General features: G+C 45.3%; 1 protein-coding gene across 1 annotated transcript in view; it reads right to left on the reverse strand.

The window, feature by feature from the left end:
* The window catches only part of ASIC2 (acid sensing ion channel subunit 2), a 324220-nt gene that overhangs the window by 286922 nt on the left and 13745 nt on the right, over positions 1-23553 (reverse strand). The window lies entirely within an intron of this gene.

The following is a 23553-nucleotide window of genomic DNA, read 5'->3' on the forward strand; positions in this document are numbered from 1 at the left end:
AGGAACCTGAGGCACAGAGAGGTGAAGTAGCTTGCCCAAAGTCACACAGCTAGTAAGTAGAGGAGGTGGGAATTAGAACACAAGTCACCTGACTCCAAACCTGTGTTCGTCACCACTTTAACTACCAGTGTGCCAGCCCACTGGGCTGGCTGCCTCTCTCACAAGGCGCAGTTGGGGTGGCTGGGCAGGAAATGGCAATTTCTCCCATCCCGACCTACTCCCGACCAGGCAGCTGTTTCCTGGAAACAGCATTCTGGTCCTAGTAGTTCTGCCAGAAAGTTCTGTAGCTTTGGTTAACTCAGTTCCCTTCTCTCAGCCTATTTCCCAACCGTAAAATTGGGAACTGTAGAATTATATAACAATATAATTATAAGATTATTAAAAAATTTTAAAATTATTTTTTAAATTATAATTAAACTATAATTACAGTTCACTATCAAGTTACTGGTATGGATGAGGGCATTGGTAGCACAAAATCTGGACAATTCTTACCTTAGATTATGGGTCTAGCATTTGAACATTTACTGGGAAGGGCAACAGTTTGGGAAAAAGCAAGAGGTGTGTCAGAATCACCTGCATTTGGGAGAAAAGGTATTCCCACCCCTACTGGAGGTGAACTCTGCCAGGTCATAGCACAGCTAAGAGCAGCGTGGGGACATCCCACCTCACGGACCGTGGTCAGTCACTTGTACTGGAGGAGACTGAGGAAGGAGGTAACCCTGAGGAACTGTATGCTGTGTGACCACCGCTGAGTTTCCTAATCTCTCAGGGTCACGTGAGTCTGGTCCCACCAGACTGCCTATAACTCCCCAGATGGGCCATTTCTTTCAGGGCTCCTTTGCCTAGGCTATTTTTACTGCCTGGAATGTTCTTTTCTGTTCTGCTTTATCCATCTGGCCAACGCTTTCTTACCCCTTGTTGTGGATTGAATTGTGTCCCCCGAAAAGGTATGTTGAAGACTTATCCCCTGTACATGTGAAGGTGACTGTTTTTGGAAATGGGGTCTTTGAACATGTTATCAGTTAGGTGAACATGTAGGGTGGGTCTCAATCTTATATGTCTGATGTCCTTACAGAAGAGGAGAAGAGACACAGAGACAGACAGACAGACAGACAGACAGAGGAAGGATGGCCATGTCATGCTGCAGCTGCAAACTGAGGAATGCCTGGAGCAACCAGAAGCTTGGAAAGTAGAATGGAACAGATTCTCCCTCAAAACCACAGAAGAAGTCAACAAGGCTGACGCCCTGACCTCAGACTCCCAGCCTCCAGAAATGTGAGACAATAGATTTCTGTTCTTATAACCACCTGGTATGTGGTATTTTGTTTCAGCAGCCCTAGGAAATGAATACACCCACCCAAGCTGAATCTTGAGTGCCGCCCCTTCTAGAAAGTCTTCCTTACCCCACTCCTATGCCCACCTGGTTCCCACAGTCCCAGGCTTACCCCTATATCAGGATGTGTTACACTAGATGAACTGTCCATTCATAGTTTGTCCCCCCTACAAGGCAGTGAGCTCCTGGGGGCAGATGTCTTTCATTCATTGCTATCTTTACCAGCATCTAGCACCAAGCCAGGCATGGAGCAGGAACAGTGCTGGGAGAACGAAGGTGTGGTTCATTCTCTTTAATATGAGATCTCTATGTTCAAACCACATCATTCCTCTGCTTAGCCTAATTGTGAGCTTCCCATCACGTGCAGCCTGAAATCCATACTCTTGACCCTGGTCTGTAAAGTCCATTTCAGCTGCCCATCTTCCTCCCCTGTCACCTGGCCCTGCCGTCCCACCTGCTCAGTGGCTACTGTGGTCTTCTTGCTATTCTTTGAACATACCAAGTTCATTCCCAGCCAGAGCCTTCCCACTAACTCTTCCCTCTGCAGGAGCACTCTCCCAATGAACTTTGACTCCTCATCATTTAGACTCAGGTACAATGCTGCCTCTTCAGAGAAGCCTACCCTGCCTGGCCAAAGAATTTAACGTCGTCACCAGGCACGGCTCTGCTGCATCCCCATTTTGGCATCACCTACAGCACATTTGTGTTTTAGCCTTCTCTTTCTAGAATTTACACAGAAGAATATGGCCCACTCTGTCCTAGGGGAAAGGTCCTTGATTGGTGCAAACCATTTGCCCTCCTCTAACCTGTTGCCGTGGAGTCGATTCTGACTCCTAGCAGCCCTATAGGACAGGGTAGAACTGCCCCGTAGGGTTTAAAGAAGCAGATTACAGTAGCAGATTGCCACATCTTTCTCCCTCAGAGTCGGTGGTGGCTTCAAACTGCTGACCTTTTGGTTAGCGGCTGAGTGCTTAAAACACTGTGCCACCAGGGCTCCTTGGCCCTCTTCTACTAACGTAAAAGGAGACCAGATGACACAATGGTTTAGTGCTCGGCTGCTAATCAAAAGGTCAGTGGTTTGAACCCACAGGAAAAAAGACCTAGCAATCTGGTTCCCATGAAGATTATAGCCTAGGTAACCCTGTGGGGCAGTTGTACTCTGTCCTATAGGGTCATTATGGAGTTGGGATCAACTGGACAGCACACAACAACAGCAGGAGAAGGGACCTTGCCTATCTAGTTCTTCACCATACCCAGAGCACCAAGAACAATACCTCATTCAGAGCAGGCATTCAATAAATATACACCTTATGAACCAGGGAAAACTAAGTTCTCTTCCAGCACAAACTCTTTGAGGTTAATGAGAAATAATGAAATCTCAGTTTTTCATTTGGATTGAAAAGAAAGTCTACCTATACATTTTGTTCAAAGAAGCACAAGGCAGTAAAAAAACAAACAAAAACTATTTATTTTTAATTTTTTTGGTGGGGGCACAGCAAGCCCACCAAGTTGCAGCACAGAACCTGCCGCTCCGTGGCCTCAGATCTAATGGTGATTTGAGCTAGCCCCCTCTGCACAGCCACAGCTGCACCCTTAAACATGCTTCCCCGACACTCTAGATACAGACACTAACTGGATGATCGCTATGATAAAACTGCCTTTTAATTATTCAATGAGATGTCAGTGGCACGCACCGTTGTGACATTATAATGGACTCCAACTCCCTCGCAAATGCTGAGAAAGGCAGGGGACCATTACCTTGTCAAAATGTTTGCCCTTGCGACTTTATTTCCAGTACACCAACTAATTTTTCAAGTAGCACAGAACAGTGACAGGGAGGGGTGGTTGATAAGGGAGCCCACTCGGGGTGATTTCAGAGACACAAAGGATTCTGTTGATTCTGCAACTGACTCGCCAAAACATCCACTTTTGGAAACTCACTGGCTCTCGAAAGAAATGAAGTCTTAGGGGTGATCAACCAACATTTCTGAGCTGCTTTCTGGGCGAAGGGCTTTGAGATGGGCAAAGATGAGTCAGGAACAAAAAAAAGGAGCATATTGGTTCAGCCCTGGGAGTGCTTTGTTTCATTAATTAAACAATCACTGATGGAGGGTTTACTATGCCAAACTTGGTACCAGGCTAGAACCTCGTTAGAGAGAGGTAGAATGAACACACACACACACACACACACACACACACACACACACACACACACACACACCCTGAGACAGCAAAGAACGTTGGGTTGGGAATAATAAGAGCTGGATAAGCCAGTTCCCCTCTCTAGGTCCCGGTTGATTCATCTCTCAAATGTCAGTTGGCCTGGATCATTCTAGGATTTAGTGATGACTCTATGGCACGCTTACCTCACTGGTAATTCATTGGTGCGTATTCAGTGGGCCCTGACTCTGAACCCAGCAGTGGGCTAGGACAGTGGGGTACACAAGCGAAGTCTGACAAGGGCTCTGCTCTCAGAAAACTTAGAATAGGGCCTGGACCCCGAAGGTGAAGGAGCAAATAAGACGCAATGAAGGATAATTCCAGTGTTGTACAGAAGGCAAAGGCAAATGGAATTCAGGGAAAGGAGCAATCCGTGTGGGTCTGCAAAGGCTTCTTGAAGGAGGTAGGAAGTAACTGGGGTTTGGGGAGAAGCAGAGTACCCAGAAGTGGAGGGGAGGGAGAGGGCAGGCCTGGTGGGGACAGAAGGAAGGATGAGTGTGGAACCAGCAGAGAGGCAAGTGAAGGCACAAGTCACTGGGGCTGCCTCCAGGGAAGTGAGGGTTCATCCATTCTCTCTGTTGGGATGGTGGTTGGGTTCTGAGCAGCCAGCATCCATTCTCTGATCTCTTGGCCACAGTATATTAATTTCCTTTTGGGAAATCACTTCTGCTTCATTGTGCATGCTTAGACAGCTTATGAGTCAAGGGGTATGTGGCCCTAAGCCAACCAGACTCTCTCCCAGGACTTTGACTTTTGAATACAGTTAGACCTAATAGGAAAAATGGCTGGAGTTCATTCATTCCGGGGCAGGGCTGTGACCTGACTGAGAGGTGATTACTGCCCCCTTATATCTTTGCCAGGAAACCCTGGTGACAGCAAAGAGTGCTGGGTTGGGAATAATAAGAGCTGGGTTAATAAGCTGGGAATAATAAGAGTGGTTAAGGGCTGTGGCTGCTAACCAAAAGGTCAGCAGTTCCAATCTACCAGATGCTCCCTGGAAACCTTATGGGGCAGTTCTACTCTGTCCTGTAGGTCATTATGAGTCAGAGTTGACTTGATGGCAACAGGTTTGATTTTGGTTTTAAATCCTTGCCAGTTCCTGCCTATTCTCAACCTAGTTTTCCAGTCTTTTAATTGATTCTATGAGCTCTATGATATCCTTCCAATATAATCCCTTTTGCTTAATTTATCCAGAGTCAGCTTCTATTGCTTATAACCAACAAACTCAACCATCCATCCATCCATCCATCCATCCATCCATCCATCCATCCATCCATCCATCCATCCATCCATCCATCCATCCATCCATCCATCCATCCACCCATCCACCAATCCATCCATTCTCCAGCCTACTGTTGGAGTAGTGGGAAATAAATGAGGACAGATAAGAATCACAAAATTAAAAGGAATCTCAAAGCCTAGGGAAAGGAATTAAAAGCTAATCCTATAGCAACAAGCAATTTAATGCAAAGTAATAGGACACAGATGGTAGACTAGATAAAGAAGCAATCAGAGCCAGCTGGGGCTTACTGGGAGGGCTCTCTGGAGGAGGGGATTTTTTTTTTTTTTTTAAAGCAATGTTTGAAGGCAATATAAAAAAAAAAATTTTTTTTTTTTTTTTTATTACCATTCCTCACCACCTGTCTGTCAGTTTGTCATATTGTGGTGGCTTGCATGTTGTCATGATGTTGGAAGCTATGCCATCAGTATTTCAAATACCTGCAGGGTCACCCATGGTAGACAGGTTTCAGCAGAGCTTCCAGACTAAGACAGACTAGGAAGAAAGGCTTGGGAGCTGCTTCTGAAAATTAGCCAATGAAAATTCTATGGATCACAACAGAATACTGTTACTTTGGATATGTTATCAGAAAAGACCAATCACTGGAGGGGGACATCATGTTTGATGAAGTGGAGGGCCTGTGAAGGCGAGGGAGGCCCTCAATTAGATGGATTGACACAGTGGCCATAACAATGGACACAAGCATGCCAGGGACCATGGGGATGGTGTGGGACCAGGTAGCACTTAGCAATGTTGTACATAAGGTCATCATGAGTTGCAGGTGACTTGATGGCAACTAACATCACCATTCCAAGCACTTTTACCAAAATGATCTCATTTTATTTTCCAACCACCCTATGAAATAGGTTTTAACACTCTCATTTTGTGGGTGGGGAAACCGAAGCTCAGAAGGAAACAATTTGAGCCAGGTCACAGCTATTAAATGACAAACTCAGGTCTTACCACCTCCAACACCCTTCCTCTTCCACTACCTGCACTGCCTAACACTAACACACTGTGTGGCCTTGGGCAAGTCGACACACCTCCTTAGAGCTTAGTGTCCATCTCTACAGAAGGATGGGTTGGACGAGGCCCCTCATGCATTTAGAAAGTGCGTGAAAAGTTATGACATTATTTTCTGCAGGAGCCCACGTGCCCTGCATTGTGAATAGTGCCCCAAAAGTTATAGGACTGCTTGCTTCACCTGGGGCTCCATGTTGCACCAGACCCAGGCCGGTTTTTCTGATTTGAGACTCTTGCACCATGTGAGTAGTATAAATTCAGACTCCACACCTACACATAGCACAGGCTTAGGGACCCTAGTTCTTAGAGGAGATTTTCTCCCACCTGCAACCCCAAGCAGATCACAAGCTTCCTTGTGTTTCTGGATGGACTTTAGAAAGAACACCTCTTGGAGAGTTCTGGATTTATGCAGGGGCCGTTTAAGGTCTCTCTTAGGTAATAACCACCTGGAATCGACTTGACGGCAATGGATACTGCCATGGGTACCCCAATCCAAACACACAGCAATCTCCAGGCCTAGAGTCTATGACCCTGTCCCATAGGCCCCTGGAAAAGCAAAACCAAAAAATCCAAACCCATTGCTGTTGATTTCAACTCATGGCGACCCCATGTGTTACACAGTGGAACTACTCCACAGGGTTTTCTTGGCTGTAATCTTTATGGAAGCAGACCAGCAGGCCTTTCTTCTGTGGTGCTGCTGGGTGGGTTTGAACCACCAACCTTCCGATTAGTAAACCAGCACAAAAGGTCTGTGCTGCCCAGGGACTGCCCCCCTAGGAAGCGGTGGGTGATTACCACCCTAGTTTTAAGGTCCTTTTTTTTTCTGGAACCTGAGGATTTTCCTTTCTTTCTTTCAGGCTCTTTTATGGATACTTTTTTTTTTTATTATTATTGTGGTGAAAATATATACAACAAAACATATGCCGACTCCACAATCTTCTATGTATTTTAACAAATTGGGAAGGTAGTAGACATACTTTCTCTGGAGCAGGAGAGGAGTCCAGTTCAGCTCTAGCTTAGACAACAGCATTGCCCACAGGGCAACCTCTTGTCAATTCTTTAAAGAGAGCAGAAGGGAGAGCTTCAGATCTGAGCCCCTTCGCTCCAGCCAGCTGTCTGGTCCCAGCAGGCTCTGCGGTCCAGGCCAGGTACCCTCCTCTTCAGCCATGCAGAACCTTCTTTCCCGCCTAATGAGGGAAGCCTCACAGGCCCCCTCAGTCAGCTCTCACTCTAATAAGACACTAATCTCATTTACAACTTTTACTGTTCATAGTGAGCGATTTTTTTAAAAAAAAATCAATAAACTAATTTATTGCAAAATCAATTGGTTAAAAATTAATTCCTTACCTTTTTCTCCAACCACCCACCCTCACCCAGGTTGGCAAATTCTTTCCATTAAAGGGGGAGGGAGGCTTTACTCATATAATCATCTTAACATTTTTTGAAATGATAAGCCTGCATACTGATTATCGAGCTAATTATGTTATAATGAGCCCATTTCCTCATGCTGGTCCCCTCTCACCTGAGTGGAGAGTTTCCTGGCTTCTCTCCCTGCCTCAGACTAGACCCACACCTCCTCCCAGCCTCTCTCTGCTCTGCTCCCAGGGTGGCCTTTCTAAAATGCAAATCTGATCCTGTCAATCTTAGCCACTCTATTTAAAATTCTCCTCTGGTCCCCAGCCCATGTGGGCAGTACCAGGTCTGCAAATGGGTTTTGTTTGGCTTACATGGTGCTTTAAACATTTTGAGCTAGGATGCCTCTGCCTCTACACAGGGTGGCCTGCTCCAGCTGGCCAGTGGTCTGACTGCCCCCATTTGCCTCCACCTGGCCTCCCCTTACACTTATGTTACCTGCTTGACTCTTACAGGCATTTTCAGTCTTGGACCCTGAATAAAGGCTGGCTTGCCCAAATCTAACTTTCTCTTCATAACTGGGCCTCTCTACAGCATTCCTGACCCACGGTGACTACCCATCAGGAAACTTTCAGGAAGAACAACAACAAAAATAGCTACTGTTTATTAAGCACCTACTATTTTTTTATAGAACCATTTTACACCCATTATCTCATTAAAACTGCTCAGTAATGCCAAGCAGAAGAGGAAACAGGATCAAGGAGGTTAGGGTTTGCCTAAGGTCAGAAAACTAAGACTTGGGTTCAAGTGTATCTGGTTCTTGAGCCTACGCTTACAACCGCTACGTAGTATGTTGTTGTTATTGTTAGGTGCCCTTCAGTTGATTCCAACTCATAGTGATCCCATGTGATAGAGCAGAACTGCTCCATAAGGTTTTCTAGGCTGTGGTACTATCGCCACTCGTCTGTCAGTTTGTCATGCTGTGGTGGCTTGTGTGTTGCTGTGATCCTGGAAGCTATGCTACCAGTATTTCAAATACCAGCAGGGTCACCCATGGTGAGCAGGTTTCAGCAGAGCTTTCAGACTACGACAGACTAGGAAGAAGGACTTGGTGGCCTACTTCTGAACAAATTGGCCAGTGAAAACCTTAGAAATTAGCAGTGGGACATTGTCTGATATAATGCCAGAAGATGAGCCCCTCAGTTGGAAGTTACTCAAAATATGACTGGGGAAGAGCTGCCTCCTCAAAGTGGAGTCAGCCTTAATGACATGGATTTAGTAAAGCTTTCAGGACCTTTATTTGCTGATGTGGCATGACTCAAAATGAGAAGAGAGTAGCAAACATTTGTTAATAAATGGAATATGGAATGTACAAAGTATAAATCTAAGAAAACTAAAAGTCGTCAAAAATGCAATAGAAACATAAAGATTGATATCCTAGGCATTAGTGACCTGAAGTGGACTGGTATTGGCCGTTTTGAGTCAGACAATCATAAGGTCTACTATGCCAGAAATGACAAATTGAAGAGGAATGGCATCACGGTCATCGTCAAAAAGAACATTTCAAGATGTATCCTCAAGTACAATGCTGTCAGTGATAGGACGATATCCATATGCCTACAAAGAAGATCTGTTAATATGACTATCATTCAAACTTACACACCAACCTCTAATGCCAAAGATGAAGAAATTCAAGATTTTTCCAACTTCTGCAGTCTGAAATTGATCAAACACGCAATCAAGAAACATTGATAATTATTGGTGACCGGAATGTGAAAGTTGGAAACAAAGATGAACTGGTATTTAGAAAATATGGCCCTGGTGATAGAAACCATGTCAGAGGTCACATGACAGAATTTTCTAAGACCAATGATGTATTTGTTGGAAATACCTTTTTTCAACAACATAAATGGCGACTATACATGTGGACCTCTCCAGATGGAATACACAGGAATCAGGTGAGCTACATCTGTGGGAAGAGACGATGGAGAGGCTCAATATCATCAGTCAGAACAAGGCCAGAGGCCAACTGCAAAAGAGACATTGCCCATATGCACCGACGAAAAACAAGGTGACAGAAATTGACGGAATACCAATTTTGATGTTTCAACAAATGTACGCAATGCTGGAAGCACTCACTCGTCTATGCCAAGAAATTGGGGAGACAGCTACCTGGCCAACTGACTGGAAGAGATCCATATTTGTGTCCATTCCAAAGAAAGGTGATCCAACAGAATGTGGAAATTATCAAACAATATCATTAATATTACACACAAGTAAGGTTTTGCTGAAGATCATTCAAACATGGTTGTAGCAGTAAATCCATAGGGAACTGCCAGAGATTCAAGCCAGATCTAGAAGAGGACATGGAGCGAGGGATGTCATTGCTGATGTCAAACAGATCTTGGCTGAAAGCAGAGAGTACAGGAAGGTGTTTACCAGTGTTTTACTAATTATGTGGATCATAACGAATTACTGATAATATTGTGAACGATGGGAATTCCAGAACACTTAATTTGCTCATGGGGAGCCTGCCTATAGACCAAGAGGCAGTTGTTCGAACAAAACAAGGGGATACTGTGTGGTTCCAAACAAGAAAAGGTGTGTGTCAGGGTTGTATCTTTCACCATACTTTCTCAATCTGTATGCCAAGCAAATAATCTGAGAAACTGGACTATATGAAGAAGAACATGGCATCAGGATTAGAGGAAGACTCACTAACAACCTGTGATATGCCGATGACACAATCTTGCTTGTTGAAAGTGAAAAGGACTTGAAGCACTTACTGATGGAGATCAAAGACCACGGCCTTCAGTATGGATTACACCTCAACATCAAGAAATTAAAAATTCTCACAACTGGACCAATAAGTAACATTATGATAATTGAAGAAAATATTGAAATTGTCAAGGATTTCATTTTACTTGGATTCACAATCAACACCCATGGAAGCAGCAGTCAAGAAATCAAATGGCATATTGCACTGGACAAACCTGCTGTAAAAGACCTCTTTAAAGCGTGAAAAAACAAAGATGTCACTTTGAGGACTAGGGTGTGCCTGTCCCAAGCCATGGTATTTTTCAATTGCCTCAGATATATGTGAAATCTGGACAATGAAAAAGAATATCACAGAAGAATTGGTGACTTTGAATCATGGTGTTGGTAAAGAATATTGAATATACTGTGGACTGTCAGAAGAACAAAAAAACCTGCCTTGTAAGAAGTAGGAAGAAGTACAGCCAGAGTGCTATTTAGAAGTGGGGGTAGCAAGACTTCATCTCACGTGTTTGGACACGTCATCAGAAGGGACCAGTCCCCGGAGAATGACATCATGCTTGGTAAAGTAGAGGGTCAGTGAAAGAGAGGAAGACCCTCCACGAAATGGATTGACCCAGTGGTTGTAACAATGGGCTCAAACATAGCAAAGATTGTGGAGATGGCACGGAATAGGGCAGTGTTTTGTTCTGTTGTACAAAAGACTGAAAGGGATTTCAGAAGAGACTCTGAAACTTGCTCTTGAACATCGAGTAGCTAAAGCAAAAGGAAGAAATGATGAAGTAAAAGAGTTGAACAGAAGATTTCAAAGGGTGGCTCAGGAGACAAAGTAAAGTATTATAATGACACGTGCAAAGGCCTGGAGATGGAAAACCAAAAAGGGAAGAACACGCTCTGCACTTCTCAAGGTGAAAGAACTGAATAAAAAATTCAAGCTTCAAGTTGCAATATTGAAGGATTCTTTTGCAAAAATATTAAATGACTCTGGAAGAATCAAAATAAGATGGAAGGAATACAGAGTCACTACACCAAAAAGAATTGGTCGACGTTCAACCACTTCAGTAGGTACCATATGAGCAGGAACCAATGGTACTGTAGGAAGAAGTCCAAGCTGCATTGAAGGCACTGGTGAAAAACAAGGCTCCAGGAATTGACAGAATACCAAATTGAGATGTTTCAACAAACTAATGCAGTGCTGGAAGTATTCACTCATCTATGCCAAGAAATTTGGAAGGCAGTTACCTGGCCAACCAACTGGAAGAGATCTGTATTTATGCTTATTCCCAAGAAAGGTGATCCCACTAAATGTGGAAATTATCAAACGATATCATTCATATCACACTCAAGTAAAATTTTGCTGGAGATCATTCAAAAGTGGCTGCAGCAGTATGTCGACAGGGAACTGCCAGAAATTCAGGCCGAATTCAGAAGAGGATGTGGAACCAGGGATATCATTGCTGATGTCAGATGGATCCTGGCTGAAAGCAGAGAATACCAGAAGGATGTTTACCTGTGTTTTACTGATTATGCAAAGGCATTCGGCTGTGTGGATCATAACAAACTATGGATAACACTGCAAAGAATGGGAATTCCAGAACACTTAATTCTGTTCACAAAGAACTTATGCACAGATCAAGAGGCAGTAGTTGGAACAGAAAAGGGGATACTGCATGGTTTAAAGTCAGAAAAGGTGTGCATCAGGGTTGTATCCTTTCACCATACCTATTCAATCTGTATGCTGAGCAAATAACCCAAGAAGCTGGACTGTATGAAGAATGTAGCATCAGGATTGGAGGAAGGCTCATTAACAACCTGTGTTGTACAGATGACACAACCTTGCTTGCTGAAAGTGAAGAGGACTTGAAACACTGATGAAGATCAAAGACCACAGCCTTTAGTATGGATTACACCTCAATATAAAGAAAACAAAAATCCTCACAACTGAACCAATAAGGAACATCATGATAAACTGGGAAAAGATTGAAGTCGTCAAGGATCTCATTTTACTTGGATCCATAATCAACACCCATGGAAGCAGCAGTCAGGAAATCAAATGACATATTGTATTGGGCAAGTATGCTGTGAAAGACCTCTATAAAGTGTTGAAAAGCAAAGATGTCACCTTGAAGACTAAGGAGTGCCTGACCCAAGTCATGGTGTTTTCAATCATCTCCTATGCACGTGAAAGCTGAACGATGAATAACAAAGACCGAGGAAGAATTGATACCTTTGAATTGTGGTGTTGGCGAAGAATATTGAACATACCGTGGACTGCCAAAAGAACGAACAAACCTGTCTTGGAGGAAGTGCAAACAGAATGCTCCTTAGAAGCAAGGATGGCAAGATCGCATCCTACATATTTTGGACATGTTGTCAGGAGGGATCAGTCCCTGGAGAAGGACATCATGCTCAGTAAAGTAGACGGTCAGCGAAAAAGAGGAAGGCCCTTCATGAGATAGATTGACACAGTGGCTGCAACAATGGGCTTAAGCATAACAACGAATGTGAGGATGGCACAGGACCGGGCAATGTTTCGTTCTGTTGTACATGGGGTTGCTATGAGTTGGACCCGACCTGATGGCACCTAACAATACCACACAGGGTCACTAAGAGTTGGAACTGACTCAACGGCACCTAACAACAAGAACAATGATAATATTTATGGGAACAGATGGTCAAGTCTTTCTCCTGAGAAGCAGCTGAGTAGGTTCGAACCACCAACCTTTCAGTTAGCAGCCAAGTGCTTAACCGTTGAACCACCAAATTTCCTTGTTTAGCCTCCCCAAATAGGGGCAAGGCCTGCCCTTTGTTTGCAGCTCAACGTTGCACAGAGCTGATCATACCCCCCTGTTATACCCTCATCCCCCAGGCTTCTATTTTAGTGCTCTCTTGGTCTGCCTTCTTCCTTCCTTCTGTTACTTCTCACTTTTCTTTTCTGGCTTCTCCCTGAATGCTGTTGTGCCCAGGCTGCGCGCTCAGCTCCTGGCTCTTCTCTATCTACATGCTCTCCTTACGTGACTTCATCCAGTCCCAGGGCTTAAAATCCCACCATCCCCTCGATGACTCACAAATCCCCATCTCCTATCGTGACCTCTCCTTGAGCCAGGTCATCTGTCCAACTGCCCACTAGAATGTACAATAGTTACTTCAAACTCAACATATCCAAAATGGAGCTCTAAAATTCTAACTTTCCACCTTTCTCATCCTCCAAATCTACTCTCCCCTCGGGCTTTCTTGTCTCAATTCATGTTAGCAGCTGCAGCCCAGTGGCTCAGGCCCAGGACCTGGGAGCTATTCTTGAGTTCTTCTTTAATCACACTCCACATCCAATCCAACATCGAGTTTCACTGCATCTGGCTTCATCATTGTCTTGGTCATCTAGCACTGCTATAATGGAAATACAAGAAGTGAATGGCTTTAACAAAGAGAAGTTTATTTCCTCACAATAACATAGGCTAAAAGTCCAAATTCAGGGAGTCAGGTCTAGGGGAAGGCCTTCTCATCAATCTTCCCACAGACTAAGAGCCTCTCCACGCAGGGACACTGGGTCCAAAGGATGCACTCTGCTCCCAGCCCTGCTTTCTTGGTGGTATGAGGTCCCCACTCTCTGCTTGCTTCCCTTCCCTTTTATCTCTTGTAAGATAAAAGGTGGTGCAGACCACACCCTAGGGAAACTCCCTTTACATTGGCTCAGGGATGTGACCTTAGTAAGGGTGTTACAATCCCACCCTAAGCCTCTTTAACATAAAATTACAATCACAAAATGGAAGACAACCACACAATACTGGGAATCATGGCTTAACCAAGTTTACACATATTTTGGGGGACACAATTCAATCCATGACAATCATGTCCCAAACTGGACCACTCTCACTACCTCTACCATCAAAACCCTAGCCCAGTCCACCACCATCTCTCATCTCAAGTACTGCTTCTGCATCCTGCTTCTGCTCTTATCCAATCAGCACCCTGAAGCCACAGCCATTTTCTCCCATACCTAAAGCCTTCTCACTTCCAGTGGCTTCTCATTGCTCTTGGAGTGATATCCAAATTCACCCCGGCCAACAAGGCTCTCAGGATTTGACCCATGCCTGCCTCTCCAGTATCAGCTCATTCTACTGTCTCCTGTTCTACTCTGTTCTAGACACACAGATCTTCACTTTACCCCATGAACAAGCTAATCTCGTTCCCATCTCAGAGTCTTTGCATTATGTTCCTTCTGCCTGCTATATTCTGCCCCTAGATCTTCCTATGGTTGCATCCTTCCACATTTAGGTCTCAGCTCAAACGTCACTTCTTCAGACAGTGATAGGTCATGTGATAAGTCATTCACTGAGTTGGAATCAACTCAACTGCAATGGGTTTGGTTGTTTTTTTTGTTTGTTTTTCTCCTCACTGGGCCTTGGTACCTCCCATTGAAACCATTGCCGACTCATGACGACCCCATGTGTTACAGAGTAGAACTGCTCTATAGGGTTTTCTTGGCTGAATCTTTATGGAAGCAGATCGCCAGGCCTTCTGCAGTGCTGCTGGGTGGGTTCAAACCTCCAACCTTGAGGCTACCCTGTCATGCTGCTTTACCCTAACTAAAAGCATATTGCCAATGCCCCTTTGCCCTCCCTCTATATTCTGGCTCCCAATTTTATTGTCTTCAGAGTCCTTACCATCATCTGAAATTCATTATTTGTGTATATGTTTAACATATCTCTACCACACAACCCCACCACCTTCCAGATTATAAGCCCTCTGAGGGAGAGGATTATGTTTGTTCTGTTCTCTGTGGTCCAGTGCTGACAGGGTCTGGTACATAGTAGGCCCTCAATTGATACTTGTTAAATGAATGACCAAAACCTCTAAAAGGTAAATCAAGCTCTGAGGTCTGAAATTGGTTTTAGGTGAATAACTCTTCACTGGGCATCCATTTTGTACACACAGAGAAGTGTAAGACTCTGAGAAAAATCCTCTTCTTCTCCTATAAACCCAGGGGTCCTACCCTGCACATGGTCGTATCATCACCAACATCATCATCACTATCACCACCATCATCACCAACCATAATCTCCAACATGTTTATAGTACTTTACATTGAACAAATCAATTTTATATCGATTATCTCTTTGGAGTCTCAAGATGCCCCATTGGTGGAGAACAGTCATGGATTCTCGTCCACATTTTACAAATGAAAAACTAAGTCCCCAAGAGGGAACTCACTTGCCTGAGATCACCCAGCTCCAAGCTGGAAGAGAAGTGACTCAACCCCAGAACTTGGGCCTCATACATGGTATCCTTTCCATGGAGTTGTACTGCCTCCATCCATGCCAGCCTCCTCTGCCATGGCAAGCAGGTGAGCCAAGTCGATGTGAGGACTCACTCCTGTTTAAATAACACCAGCTAAGAAATTGCCCCTAAGTCTGTGTATTTTCAATTCCGGCAACAGAGGAGAGGGGATTGCTTTTAAATTGTAATCTGTGGTCACATTTATGACTCCTAAGGAAAAAAATAAAAGCTTAAGGTGAGTTTAGGAGGTTTTTTGGTTAAAGAAAAAAAAAATTACAAAATTAAAAGAGTGGAAAAAAAATAAATTACTAGTGACTGTTTTTACTGCATGAGTTTACAAGCTGGAGTGGAGAATTAAAAAGTTATATAGCTGGGGTTTCTAACCATGACTTATCATAGGCGAAACGTCCATATTTACAGCTTTTTCCTTTTTTTCCATCTCAAGATAGTAAGCCATCCCCTGATATAGGGTTGCTGCTCTCTGCCTGGGAGCCCTTGGGGCTGTGTGTGCTCAGCAGAGTTGTCATGGCCAAGAACACAGGAATGACTTATGAGGGTGTTTGTTACTGTCCCTCTGCCTGGAGGGGATTATTTCCTCACTCATTCAACAACCCCACAGAGGTGCCAAAGGTCCCTGGGCAGCACAAATGGATTGCACTCAACTACTAGCCTCAAGGTTGGAGGTTTGAACCCACCCAGCAGCACCGCAGAAGGCCTGGCAATCTGCTTCCATAAAGACTTAGCCAAGAAAACCCTATAGAGCAGTTCTACTCTGTAACACATGGGGTCACCATGAGTCAGCAATGAGTTTCAGTGGGAGGTGCCAGGGCCCAGTGAGGAGGAAAACAAACAAACAAAAAAAACAACCAAACCCATTGCAGTTGAGTTGATTCTGACTCAGCGACCCTACAGGACAGGGTAGAACTACCCCATAAGGCCTTAAAGAAGTAGAACAGTAACAGCCAGCATTCTACGCCCAACACATTTGGTCCTCACAACTGCAAATACCACAATTATCCCATTTTACAGATGGGGAAATTGAGGCACAGAGAGATTAAACAACCTGCCCAAGGTCACACATAGCAAATCGCCTTCAAAGGTCCCAGTCCTCAAAGAGTTTAAAAGTTAGCAGGGGAAAGGAAGGAATAGAGGGAGGATGGAAAGAAAGTAAAGAGAGGGGAAAGAAGGGAATGTTAACTGAGTATCTGCTCTGTGCCAGGCGCCACAAGGAGTTTTATCTGGTTATCTTCTTTCCTCCTTGTAACCACTCTGTAGAAATGGGTAGTATTTCCATCCATTTTACGGATACGGTGCAGAAAAATTAATAAAACCAGCCCCCTTGCTCTCGAGTCCATTTCAATTCATGGCCACCCCGTATGTGACAGAGCAGAACTGCTCCATAGGATTTTCTTGGCTGTAATCATTACGGAAGCAGGCTGCCAGGCCTTTCTTCTGTGGCACCACTGGGTGGGTTCAAACCTCCAAGCTTTAGGGCAGTAGTCAAGCAAAAACTGTTTGAGCCACCCAGGGACCTTAATAAACTAGACAAAATTAGTTTGGAAATAACATTGATGGGATTTGAACTGGCGTTTGTCTGGTTCTATTTCTCACTCGCTGGATGGACTTGGATAAGTTACCTGGCCACATTGAGCCTCTATTTCCTCATCTATGAAGCAGGAATAGTATCCTCTACTCTCATGCTTACCTCTCAGCACTGGAAGGGAAGGGAAAGGACTAGATGGCAGCATAAAGCAAACTCTGGTCCAATACTCTGCTTGTAGGCAGGCAGAGTCCCACTGATTTCTTACTTTCTAGGGATGAGGAAATTGAGGCCCAAGGGTCGCAAGTGACTTACCCAGGGCTGTGGAGCTAATGAAAACCGTGGTGGTGTAGTGCTTAAGAGCTCTGGCTGCTAACCAAAAGGCTGGCAGTTCTAATCTACCAGGTGCTCGTTGGAAACTCTATGGGGCAGTTCTCTAGGGTCCATATGAGTCAGGATCAACTCGATGACAATGGGTTATAGAGCTAATAAAAGACTAGAAGCAATGCCCCCCTCCCCGTCTCTTGGCATAGTTCTCCAACATTGACTGTTAAGAGTGAACTTCACTGGAAAGAAGGGAAGACATGGGCAGGTACAAATTATTGACAGCAAAAATCTAAACACAGAAACAAGTGAGCCTGGGTCTCAAGATAACTGGTTTGTTGCCTTTTTCAACAACACACAATCCTTGAACATCCATCCTAAGAAAGACCCCAAAGACCATTAATCCAGGAAGGCCCAGCTCCACTTGCATGTTAGAATCACCTAGAGGAGTGTTTTTTTTTTTTTTCTTTGTTTTTTAATACCCACGTCTTGGCCCCTGAGTGGGGCAAATGATTTTCACTCAACTACTAATTGAAAGGTTCGCAGTTCGAACGCAGCCAGTGGCACCATGAAAGAAAGGCCTGGAGTTCTGCTTCTATAAAGATCGTAGCCAAAAACACCCTGTGGGACACAGCTCTACTCTGTAACATGTGCAGTTGCCATGAGTCAGAATTGACTCAACAGCAACAAGTTTGGGGATTTTTTTTGTTTTGTTTTTGGTTTTGGTGGGGGCAGGGGAACTACTCTAAGGGAAATCAAAATCTCTGGGAACCGAGTTTGGGACTTCAGTAATATTTTTAAAAGTTCCTCCAGGTGTTTCTCATGTGCCGCCAGAGTTGAGAAGCACTGACTTACAATCTCCTTTATTTCCCAGACAGGGGGCCGTGGGCCCAGAAAGAGGCAGCTAAGGGCCCAGGGTCACCCAGCAGTCACAGCAGAGTGTGGACTATGGTCTCTTGGTTCCTAGCTGTGGACTTCCCTTTGCTCCCTTCATTCTGCAGTAGTGGTCATAGGACCAGACCATTCCAGTGTCCCCTGGTGTCTGAGAGATGGATCTTCCCCATGATCCCACCGGCCCCCACCCAGCACCTGCTGTGTCCCCAGAGAGAGCTCTGGGTACCTGGGAGGACTGGGCTGAGTCCTGCCCAACAGATCTGCCCCCAGGCTGGCCAATATACTGCAAAATAAAGTGGAGAACGGAGGCAATTATCTGATGTATTAGCAAGCCTGTCCCTGCGGCACTCCTGCAAGCCAAAGTCATAAATATGAAGTGGTAATTTCTCTCTGGAAGCCTGGTTCCCGCCTCCCACATGAGTGCCCTCCCACCCAGAAGTCATATACCACTGCCTGGTTGTCCTCTGCTGGATGGGCGGCAATAACTCATAGTTATTTAAATTATCGCAGGCAAAACTTTGCTTTTCAAAATCTGAACCATCACACAACCACCTCGGTCCTCCTCTGCAGCTCCTTTAGCCAAAGCGGCTTCTCCTAGCCTTCAGCAGAAAGCAATAAAAATGCCCTCCAGGTGTTAATTAATGAGTCTCAGTGGCTACCACCTTCTTCGTGTTTGTTGTAGACTAGCATCAGCACTGGAAAGGGAATGAGAAGGTCTGACTTGCAGTTGAGGCTTGGTTTCTTATTACCTCTGTGACCTTGAGCGAATCTCTTCACTTGTTTGGAATTTGCAACTCTTCTGCTCCCCTCTCTAAGAGTTGTACAAACCCAAATAGAGAATTCATGGGAAAATACTTGCACAGCCTCTAGTAAAATCTTCCCATCATCATATAACTAGCAAACAGGACAGTCAGGACTTGAACCCACAGCCCCGACTCTGAACCATGACACCATAGAGTCTTGCAGTAGTATCTGTGGCCATATGCAACCCAGGGGAGGAAGGACCTAATTCTTCCTAGCATGGAGGCATGGGGAAGGGGAGCAGATGATAAATATGAGCTTTGAAGGATAAGAAAGAGTTTTGCAGGAGGACAGGGGTGTTGCAGGCCATTTCGGGTCAAGAGAACAACTTATGCAAAGGCAAGAAGGCTGGATTCATGGAGGCCCAGCCAGTTCGAAGTGGCAGAATGCATGATGTGTGGCAGTGAGAGCTTGGAGCTTACCCGAATGCTTGCCCTTAGCTTCTAGGCCATGGGAACACATGATGATTTGAAGCAGGGCAGTTTCTCAGGCTAAAGATAACAGATGGCCGGTCCAGTTTTCCAGCACTAAACTGGAAAGGCCAATGAGGGGTCCAGCCTGTTACCTGGTTATAGGATATTACAGAGGGGAGGATGTTGAATCTAATGACTTGGAATGAAGTCACCTAGATATTCTTAGAGCCCGGCACAGTGCCTGGTCTATAAAAGGCACTCAGTAAGTGTCTGAATCTGTAAATGAATAAACAAATCAGAGAATGAGTAAAAAAATGAGCAAAGGAACGAATGACTGAAAAAACTAGCAAGGGCCTGAGTAAGTGAAATGAGAGAACAGTTCAAGGCCTGGTTCAGAGGCAGCCTTAGCAATTCTAACTGATGGCCTGAGAGCAATAAAAGCACAGGCTGCTAGATGCATTACCTAGAAATGTCCTGATACTGGAATAGCTCCCTGGGATTGAAGGCTTTCCCTCCTCAGCAGCAACACGCTGCCCAGAGACAAAGACTGATTACTGTGATCAGATCAGAGCTTCTCCCTCTTGGCTTCACACCTCTAACTGACACGTCCACTGATAGCCACAACTTCAGACAAAGGAGCAGAAATACCTAGCGTCGGCTCCTCCTTGCGGAGGACTCATTTGGGAGGTATGTGACTTCGTTGCCATTTCCCCATTCACACGGTCTCTCTAAATGACTAGTCATTTTAGTGTCGTAGAAAGGCAAAGGAAAGAGTTATCCTTAATAGGGGCTTACCAATTGCCGCACTGTCTGCATCCTAAGTAGGAGCGGCAGCAGCCCGAACCACTAGCCGGAAAGAAGCAGCTTTGCTTCTCTGGGCAGGATTCAGGACAAGGTGGGCCCACCTTGGACTCTGCCCAAGAGGGATGCCACAGAACAAAGCGTCAGAGTCGATAGGTACCAGACCTGTCTGGGCCAGAGGCTTTTCTGACTCTTACTCCCTGCTGCCTTCCCTCCTGCCTTGTAGATCCTTGCTCCTTAAAATGTGGCCCATGCACCAGGGACATCAGCACCACATTGCAGCTTGTTGGAAATGCAGATTCTCAGGCCCTGCTCTGGAGCTACTGCATGAGAATCTGTGTTTTAGCAATATCCCCAGGTGACTCGTGTGCATAGGAAGTTATTAATGTTTGAAAACTCTACCTCTAGGTGATCCAGACACTGCTGTGGGCCCTCCAAGCCAAGGAGTCAACTCCCTGACCAGGCTTCCCACTGTCCTCTAGTGGGAATCAGGGAAGACTTCCCTGAGGAGGTGTCATTGACATTGAGACTTGCATTGGAGGGAATAGATTTTCTCTCCAAGTGGCAATTCACCACGATGGTAAGTACCAGAGTAGGAGTCAGAACTGACCTGTCTGGCACTAGCTGAGTGACCACAGGCAAGTTGATTCCCCTCTCTGAGCCTTAGTTGTCCCATCTGTAAGACAGGAAGAACATAGCTTCCTTTTTTTATGCCACATGGTTATTGTGAAGGTCAAAGGCAGTAACAGATTTGCAAGCTCTCTGCAAAACACAAACCCTTTGCTGTCAAGTAGATTCTGACTTATGGTAACCCCATGTGCTATAGAGTAAAGCCGAACTCAATAGGGTTTTCTTGGCTGTAATCTTTACAGAAGCAGATCGCCAGGCCTTTCTTTCGTGGCACTGCTGGGTGGGTTCAAACCACCAACTTTTCAGTTAGCAGCTGAGGGCAAACCATTTGCACCACCCAGGGAAAAAAAATCAGTTGTGCCATAGAGTCGATTCTGACTCATGGAGACCCCACGTGTGTCAGGGTAGAACTATGCTTAATAAGGTTTTTAATGGCTGATTTTTCAGAAGCAGATCAACAGGCCTTTCTTCCGAGGTGCCTCTGGGTGGACTTGAACCTCCAACCTTTCAATTAGCAGCCAAGCATGCTGTTTGAACCACTCAGGGACTCCAAAGCCAGGGGAGAGGGTCATTCCGACTTTAGAGGCTCGATAGAGAAAACCCGCGTGAAGGTCAAAGGCGTAAGATCCTGCCCTTGTGAAGATAAATCTGCAGAGGAATGTGGGGCTAACGAGTCACATGTAGCACTTCAGGGAAGGGCTGGCCACGCCAGTCTCACCAAACTGCCCTTAGACAAGGATTTGAAGTTAGATTCCTGGGCTTTGTGGTGTTTTTCCACTCACTTAGAGTTATTTTTTTAAAGGAGAGTTCGGCCTAAGGACCTAAGGCTACATCCCATTAGCATTCTGGAGGTCAACATTCTCAGAATTGCTAGAATCATGTTGTTCTCCCACACTGCGTGGGTGAGAGAGGCAGCTACATTTTGGAAGGAGCCAGATGTACTTGCCGTACAAAGAGCAGGAGAACCGAGCGACTGGAGCTGAATTTTCCAGTGTTGGAAGGAAGGAAGCAGATCTTTCCTCTCCCCGCCTTACCCCCTCCCCGGGCCTTTGGCTTGCTGCTCCTGGTTTGGAATGCTCCCCCCACTCCGCCTGTCCACCCCCGCTATCTCTGTGTGGCTTCTCCTTCTCATCTTTCCAATCTCAGTGGAGATGCCACCTCCTCATGGAATCCCTGCCTTCGAGCAGTTCCCAGCCATTCTCTATCACATCCCCTTATTTTATCGCCTTCCTGGCATTTATTAATATTGGAAACAGTCTTTTCGATTATTTGTTTACCTGTATATTATCTGTCTCCCTTCTTACTCCAACCACCCACCCAAAAACCAGAAAACCAAACCTGTTGTCATCTGAGTTGATTCTGACTTATAGTGACCCCATGTGGTGCCTGGCAGAACTGCTCCATAGGGTTTTCTTGGCTGTAATCTTTATGGAAGCAGATTGCCAGGCCTTTCTTCCGATGTGCTGCTTGGTGGGCTTGAACCACCGGCCTTTTGGTTAGAAGTTGAGCGCAAACTGCTTACACCACCCCAGGGACCTTTACCACACCAAGGGGTTTCCTGAAATCCTCAGTCCCCTGGGGTGCTTGTTGAAAATACAGATTGCTGGACCTCTCCTCTATACTTTCTGATTCAGTAGTTCTGGGTTGGGGCCAGGGATTTCTTTAACAAGCCTTCTCAGTGATTCTAATCTCCAGGGAGACTTGGAAATCACAGCTCTAAGATGTGAGCTCCGTGTCTCATAGCTAGCATGCTGCCTGGCAGGAGTGAGCTCTCAATAGCTCTTTATTGAATAAGTCATTGCAAAATGGAATGAGTCCACGTATTTTGGTGGTACCAATCCTTGTTCACGTCTTGACAATTGGTCATTCAGATGAAGCACCTTCTACCTACAAGGTGTGGCAGTAGGTGCCGGGCTAGTCACAAGATGGGTTTCAGCATGGTCCCTGCTGCTCTCAAGAAGATGATGGTCTGATGAGGGGGAAACCAAGTATATGTATATGATTGCGAGAAAAGGCCAAGAAAGGAAAGGGTCATGAGAGTGGCATAGTGAGTTTTCTGTGGTTGAAAGGATGGAAGACATCTCTTTGGTGGGGTTTATAAGGAGGTTTACATGGAGGGAATCCCTAGGTGATGCAAATAGTTAACACACTCGGCTGCTAACTGAAAGGTTGGAGGTTCAAGGTCACCCAGAGGTACCTCGGAAGAAAGGCCTGAGGATCTACTTCTGAAAACTCAGCCACTGAAAACCTGTGGAGCACAGTTCTACTCTGACAGACGTGAGGTTGCCGTAAGTTGGAATCGACTCGACAGCAACTGGTTTGGTTTTGTTTGGTTACATGGAGAGCAGCCTAAGATAACTTCAGAAGAGCTGGAATTTTTTAAAGCAGTGTTTCTGTTTTTGTTTTATGTGTTTGTTTGTTGGAAGTTATACATACACATGGTTAAGAAAATAAAAATCAAGACACAGGAAAGGTGCAAACGAAGAAGCAAGGCTGTCTCCTCTACACCCTGCCCCAGCTTCCCTGTCCCTTCCTGTTATCAGATCCTTCTGCCTCCTTCCAGGTGTATTTGGTACATAGCTAAGCACACAGCTGCATAGAATAGACAAGGGTTAAGAACCAGAGATGGCAGATCAAGGCAGTCGGGGGAGGGAGCATCCTGCACCAGGGCATGGAAGTTGGAAAACTCCCTTGTTTGCGATAAGCAGCTTATAAGTGACTTGGCCTGGAGACTCAGTACTGTGAACCCATGACTCCAGGTGGTGGGAGCTGAGAGGTGGGAGGCAAGATAAGGTAATAGGTAGTTTTCTACCTTACTGGCTGGTTAAGATTCTTGGAACATGGGGCAGGGTAGGGCTGGAAGTGGAAAGGAAGCAGCCAGGGCTCAATA

The sequence above is a fragment of the Elephas maximus genome, chromosome 19 (genome assembly GCF_024166365.1).
Source record: "Elephas maximus indicus isolate mEleMax1 chromosome 19, mEleMax1 primary haplotype, whole genome shotgun sequence".
NCBI lineage: Eukaryota > Metazoa > Chordata > Mammalia > Proboscidea > Elephantidae > Elephas > Elephas maximus.